This window comes from Penicillium chrysogenum (genome assembly GCF_028827035.1).
Source record: "Penicillium chrysogenum strain IBT 35668 chromosome Unknown utg000001l_segment0_segment0, whole genome shotgun sequence".
Classification (NCBI taxonomy): Eukaryota; Fungi; Ascomycota; class Eurotiomycetes; order Eurotiales; family Aspergillaceae; genus Penicillium; species Penicillium chrysogenum.
In genome coordinates this window covers 9461410-9469011 of record NW_026622749.1, presented here as the reverse complement: position 1 = coordinate 9469011, position 7602 = coordinate 9461410, and positions in this window count along the sequence as shown.

Genomic DNA, 7602 nt, shown 5'->3' with positions numbered 1-7602 from the left:
CCTGTACGTGGCTAAAACATTTTAAAGTAAATGCGTGCGTGAAGGGCTTGTTAACAAGCGGCCTATGGGCCAACCAACGCCATGCCCGCCTATAGGCAGGTGGAAGTAACTCATTGATGGGCCGTGTCGAGGTCGATCAATATCCCTAGATGTAACACGGAGGTTTTCTTACCATCTCATCCACATGATAGATGTATCAATTTGTATTGATTCTATCTCGCAAGCCGTCTCTAGTGCATTCTAATCACTCGGTGGATTTGTATACAGCCCCTAATTCGATCGAGCTAGTCGAATGCAAACGCCAGACTACCCTCCGTTGGTTCAACTCTAAGTAGGCAATACATACGCTCAAGATCAGACCTACTAGAAGCATTCGATGAGTCGCCGCCCGAAATATCATTTGTTGGCTCAACTAAACATTGTGATACGATAGACTCTGCCTTACGTAGTCGAAGTCAGAGCTTCAATCGGCGATTATAAGTCACTCAAGCCTACTCTATATGTAGGATGGCTATATCCTAGAACCATCGCGAGAGTGAAAGTGGATTCGTAACAAAGAAAACCAAGTTATCGAGGGTATTCTTTGGCCGAAGAATATCCGATCGGCTCCTGCATTTAGGAGTCACCGTAATATTGTAAGTAACCCCCCCCGTTAGTAACTATAACTTATAGCGCTAGCCGTCTCCTATATATTAATATCCACTACTACGCCCAAACCGCCGATCGTTACTTTCTAGGGCGTAGTACCCGGGTATATGCGATTAAGCATGCTCTGCTGCCGAGAGAATATAGTAGGATGGCTCTAAGTGGTGTTGTTACAGACTAAAACTCATATTCATATAGGATCTGCTTGAATAGCGATATGCTAAATATTATCTAGGGCGCGGTGAGTTTAATAAATATATACTTAATACTAAATAGTCGATACTAGGTGTATAGAAACCGACAAGTCCCTAGTAGGAGCTGCTTACGCGCGATAGGTTAGAAAACGATATCAATAGATAGAGACACGCGGCCGGCTTGACTGACCTATAGTTTTAGTGGTATCTAGGATATATGCGACTTTCTAGGTATTTCTTGGGGTTTGATAGAGAAATGGGTGCTTGGGATCTAAATATACCAAACACCTGTTCTAAAGAGACATTTCTGACACCGACTTGATATAGCTCCGTATATTTCTGCTTGGTTCGTTTCCGCTCTTTCGTATATATCGAACACCTAAGCAATGCGGAGTAGGAGATAGGACGGTATCGGATGGTATTTTTGGCTCTTTAGTTGGCTCGGCTGTGCCTCGGTATAAACGGCCTTATCTTCTCGGTTCGTATCTAGTACCTAAATTAGCCTATAGGTCAGAAACGAAGGGAGTTTTGCCTCACCTTCTCCTTGCACGCCGATTTGGACTAACAATATGGCCAACAGCGAAGGTAGGCTCCCCTACTATTAACCAACTCGAGACATCGGAATTTCTCGGTGCCTATCGGATAATTAGGCTTGAAAAGTCGCCGGATGCCATCCGAGAACAACGTGGGGCCACCTATTGGACGCCACTAATCCAATTCACGAGGGCTATTCTTTCACCGTGTTCGGATGCCGAAAGACACACGGTGGTATAAGCCATTAGAATTTAGCGTATATATCGCGTAGACGTATTAGTATATGGCCTGAGGTATAGAGTCGACTGAGAGAGAAGGGCGAAGGTAAAGGCGATCAGAACTTTATATTGGCTTATTATCGATGCCACTAATGGTCATGTCGGGGTGATAGAGTGTGGGATTATATCGGTATCGGGGAGCCTGAGCAGATAATGCACTTGCGCGCTTCGACTCGAGTAACGGGAACATGACGGTACCCCCTATTATACGATCCGAGTCAGCGAGGCTTGAACCACTAGGACGAGTGGTTATAACTTACTAGTTTATAAAGATCGCAGAATGTTTGCTTGCAATAAGATGATAAATTAGCTTAGTGATCATATTATATTACCTAAAAGATCAATTATAATTGTCTTTATCGATGTTGTCACCATTCATGCCATATTGATATAATATTGTACCCAGACCGTCGCAGTCTCCGGCTATCGCTTCGAAGAAGCCACGCTAGGTGCACTAGGTAACTCCTAAGAGCCAAAGGCGCGCGACGAACCCACCTATGATAAGAAATTGTATAGTCGTAATGGGATAAGACCTCGCGATACGGACGGCGAACACCCCACCCCACTATTATGGTGTGAAGGCGGTGAGGTCGAAGGCGGAAGACGCGATAGAGCACGCGTCGTAGTGACCTAGGTCTTATCTCGGACCCGGGATAAAAGGACTCCTTATAAGTATGTTTCACGGGTGGGCGATAGGCTACTCCTATTTACAATAGTATAAAAATCAGTAATAGTATTCTGTCTTAGGGCATAAAAGTTTTCATAAATAATTAGATATAGCTTATAGATCGGCGAGATAATCCACGACTCACATGTTCTTATAGCTAAGACTAGGAACGAAGAGACGGCAAAGAGCTATGACTCTTACGCTCGTGTATTGTGGTCGAATGTCCTCGGTTCTATTAAAATCGCATCGTCTTTAGGATTAGTGAGATAAGTTAGGCTAAGATTCACACACCTAGGGCGTGGATATTCGAGCTTTCTCTTAGGAATACACATAGGGGCTGTATAGTAGATCAGCTATTATAGCGGAGACCTCTTCGCGTAGACACTTTGACCAGCTAACCCAAAACTCGTATCTTTAATCGGCTAGCGTGAATAGGAGTGCATCTAGTGTGGAGATCATATCTCTCACAGGCACTGTCTGACTTACTGGTCTATGATATATTCTATAAAAGTTAGTACAGCGGATTTTAGTACTCGATCAAAGGGGATAACCTATCGAATGCCTCGGACACAAGCCTGCTCGATTTTGCGTAGTCAGGTGAATAAATTGTAGAGCAAATTGCAGGGGGCAGGGGACGTATTTATAGGCTTCTCGGCTCCTTCTGTTGCGTAAGTGCTTTGCTTGGGAGCAAGCATTGAAGGACACCTATCCTAATCGAGGCCTGTTGAAACCCACGTCTTCTTTTACCGCAACTATTTGCAGCGACATTCTTGATGCCTTTAGATGCCTAGCGAGAGAGGCGACTAGGAGTGGTGTTGAGAAAAAGGGATGGTGAGTTGGTCAAGAAACGTTGGCTGACTGTTGAATCCTTCACGGCCCTCTTAAATTTGGAATTTGTGGGAGATATTCAATCCGCAATGACAGGCCCATATTTCTAGTTCTGATCACCTCATCTGTGCGACTCAACGAAAAGCGCCTAAAATTTCATCACTAGAAACCATGGACTTGTTCTTCCTAGCCTCGCTTCAGTGTTGTGTTGGTTGTGTTGAGCTGTGGATCTCTCCGTCTAGACTGCGGAAACGAGGTCACGGTCGGATGTGCGGGTGGTCGACCCGTCAACCCGTTGAAGCTTGGCTATACGTTCGTTAACACTCAATTTTCGAACTTATGACCATAAAGATACGTTAAACTTTTTTTTCGTTTTCTTTTTTAAACTTCTTTTTTGGTGATTGTAAGTTCTACAATGTTCTGTTCATCGAGTTTCTTCCACTTTCGTTGAAAGTGGAAGAGGTGTCTGATTGAAATATATATCCCAATGAGTGTTCATATCTGGCCCTCAACATCGTGAGGCTTGATCAGTTTGCCCGACCGATTCGTTGATTACCATCACTTCTATCAAATTGAATGCCAACCGTCCGCTAGAAATAAAAACAAATTCTATCCAAAAGCTGAGTGCGTTGATTGACTATGTGGTGACCGTAAAACTTAGTCTATAGCCGTCTGCGTCTGCATATTCTATAAGAGATACCAAGGCTAGTTGGAAACAGTACTATCCAGATCCTTGAATTTTTTCTGTGGACAAAATGGTCTCCCCAAACAGCTCGCCAGATCAGGAAAAGCAAGGAGAACAGCAGCCCAATGAATTGCCAATCCTTAATGATAAGGACCATAATCTGGAATCTTCAGATCATATCCCTCTATTAGTAAGTGAAACCCTTCGGCTTCGAATCCTTTGGCTAACTATCGTAGCCCTCCCCTTCGTAACACGAAGAAGAAATAAGACATACCTTAGCGACCGAGCCGTTTTAACCCACCTTGAAAGTGCTAGCAGACCTCGAACGCGACGATCCTAAGTTTGCATTTCTAGCAGCTCGACTTATTAGACTATATCGACGTCTATAGGAGTCGTGTGTGTCTAAGCACATCGATGTCTAAAAGATTGACTAGAGCAATGAGATCTTAAAGGAGGCTAGTACGTACCTGAGGAAAGAGAGAGACGGTCTTTAGCTTCACCACGAGAAGTAGCTAGCTCGACTACGCTTTTTCGGACAGGCACTAGAATCATCTCGGGAACGACTGATTAGCCTACTCGATAACTGGAACTACCCCTATAGTCCCAATTTGGCAGGGTTGTCAGACGTTATAAGAGAAGAGTAAGGAATTGCCTACTTAGGGTTGCCCCGTCCTATATTAGAAATATATAAAATACTACTATATAAGCGGCGACGTAGTGTAAGGGAAATTACACCGCATGCAAAGCAGGTTATATATTCCCGAGACTTTTAATAAGAAGGGCACCAAATAGTCATTATTTATTATTATAGTCTTTACTAAAATGAGTATACGAACAATCCCGCTTGACTCAGATTAACCTCACTCGTAATTACTCGATATATTATATACGAAAAACCGTGGGTCTAGGGATAGCGTCGGGGGAAGCCTAGTTAATAGAGAATATGTCGAGAGACTCGAATACGGTAGGGATTCCGTACGAGGCTAAAGGGATAGTCGGAAGCTAGTGCCGGTTGCGCGGATAGCATGCTAGGTGAGTGTGTCTAGTAGCTGTCTGCGTATCCGATAGAGATTCCCTATGGCCGTTTCAACCTGTGGTAGGAAGAACAGATCCTCTCCTATAGTCTCACTAGATATCCGGTCAAATCGTATAAACCGAAATTCTATCTAGTGCACCTCTTTAGGGAAAAGGAGCGCTAATATATAGAGGAAAATATCGCTAGCCCGAGTAGAGTTGGATAGAGGATCTGGACCGGTCCACTTGAACCCGGACAGACTGTCGAGATTGGGATAGAAAAGGCATTCGATCAAGGAAGGCTCTTAAGTTTCGTATTCTGTAGGATCGTCTTTGCCAAGGAGATCCTACCACAGATCATTGGGATTAGTAGCGAGATAGGGAGGCGGTGTCGGTATGCCAGAAGATTCATGCTAGATAGCGTGAAGGTCGAGATCCAAATCGTAGTCTATTAACATTAGCGCAAACTCCTATCAAAGAAACGGGTATAGACCATTCTCGTTCGATCCGTTCATTTCTACTATAGCCGCCGAACGCTATAGGGAGAATATAGAGGTATGTAAAGTAGCGATTTAACGTGGGTTGGGAGGGATGGAAAGCTAGAGACTAAGCATTTTTTATTCCTCTCTTATTACACAGAATGAGGACAAACTAGGGGAATTTATAACCATATGCTAAGTTATCGAATGCGTTGAATGTATCAACAGCGTGCACCGTTGGCCCCCGTAACCAACCTAACGAAAGTTCACTAGCAGTATAGGCCTTATCTATCCTTAGGGACAACGTAAATAGATAGCGGAAAATCAAATATCATTCTTCCTACCCATGAACGCTCTATCCCACAGTCTTTATCATAGCTTAGGCTCATCGATAGAGTAGGCTTGAAGATCGCTCCCTTCTAAGACTGAAATAACGCCATTATAAAGAGCCTGAACCGCTCGCTTGCGCTCCGATAATACTGAAGCTTGCACATTGTAGAGCTGTAGAAGGATATGGCTATCGCTTGCTAGTAAGTCATTTGACGCTTGAAGCTGTCGCTGCTCCTCCTCGAGTCGTATTTTCTGGGCCGATTTGACGACGTAGCATTCCTATAGGCAAAAGTACAAGTCGAGCAATTTAAGGGCTGGTATAGCGAGGGAGTCATTGAGGTTTACTACTTTTATGAACTCCGCCGTAACGGTACCTCGTGTTCTCACTGGAACCTATTCAGTGTTAGTGGGTTTTTCTATCCTACCTTGGGTTCGATAGTTGTGCCGTTTGAAGCTTGTTGTGGATGGTTTTCCAACTTGGGTTCATCTTCTGGACCGTGAGATACTCGGCACTGTCTCTTGGCCGGCCGATCAATGGGGGAAGGCGAAGTGGGATGGTCCATTTTGGTGAATTGGATCAGAAATTATGCTCGAGGGGCATTTATAGCTGACAATTCACGTGAGGCTGCTGTTATTTCTACCAGTGCTTCCTCGCCTAGAATCGACCGCACTTTCGAAGCCAATGGACAGTTAGCTCAACTGCTGATACTCTGTCTAGCCAGCTGCCAAACCGAATTGCTCACCGATATAGGAAATTGAACAAAAGATTAAACGTTGAAAAATCGTTACTGAACCTATGGAAGGTGGTTTGCAAGTGTACTTCTGGCGCATTGAATGATAGGCATCAAGTAGAGCTCGTTGAAACTTTACCGTGACGTTAATGACTCCAGAACATTGGAAACAAAGAAATGCAGATACACTGCGTTTGAGCGTAATATTGGTACCAACTGACGTTGGTAACCGCCAATGTCGCATTGTGATACGGACCCACCAAAAGTAGATTTCACTTAACTCTTCTAGGATACCAATTCTTCTTCTTAGTGACTGCACTAAAAATGTTTGATGAGTGTTGTCATATCATTGTTGTGAATAGGCGTCTGAATATTATTGTTGTTTCCTAGATCCCAACCATCTCAAAACTGTCGTCCTTTTTCTATGCACCACGAACACATTGACAGTGAGATACTGGGGAAATTTGCTCTTCGAGATTTCAAAGGCTTAAGAGAAAGCTTTATGATTCAAATATGCTTTTCTCAGTACCCTCCCCCAGACATACATGTACCTGCCGCCGCTTCAGAATTGGAATACGCATACAACGATCAGCCGCCGCATCCCCAGAGGTGTCCCCACATGACGATAACAGATAATAAGACTGACAATGGGGCCTCTATTAGTTTGCGATACACTACCGCAAACGTTCACAAAGAAGACTGAAACTAAACTCTTTTTAGTTCCACAACCTGTCGGGTCGGTCGTGCGAGATCAAAGAGCCTTCGGGTGACCGTGCGGAACTCATCCGGGGCACTTGAGGGACCACACTTCGTGGACAAATAACAAACTTTCGTTATTCATGAATTCCATGGCTTGTACTGGACGCATCTAACACACTGCACAATTGAAGCCGCTCGTCGTCTGGAGAACGTCCGGATCCTCGATCTCCACGGCTCGGGCCAACCTAGGGGTATGTCGCTAGTTGATTTCTTCGCCATGCGGCCTCTTCCGGCTTCGAGAAAGACTCATTGGGGCAAACGGCTGTGGCGGCATTGTGGGACATGCTGGTTGGCCATTGGTGTACCAGTAGAGCGGAATCATGAGGTTCCGAGTGAACCGTCACATCTGTGGCTTGATCCAACTGACGCAAAAATCGGGTGGCCCACACTCTTGATCGAGAGCGATGGCGTCTGCACTCTAAGCAAAGTAACTGCTTTGCAGCTGAGGAAATTTCCTG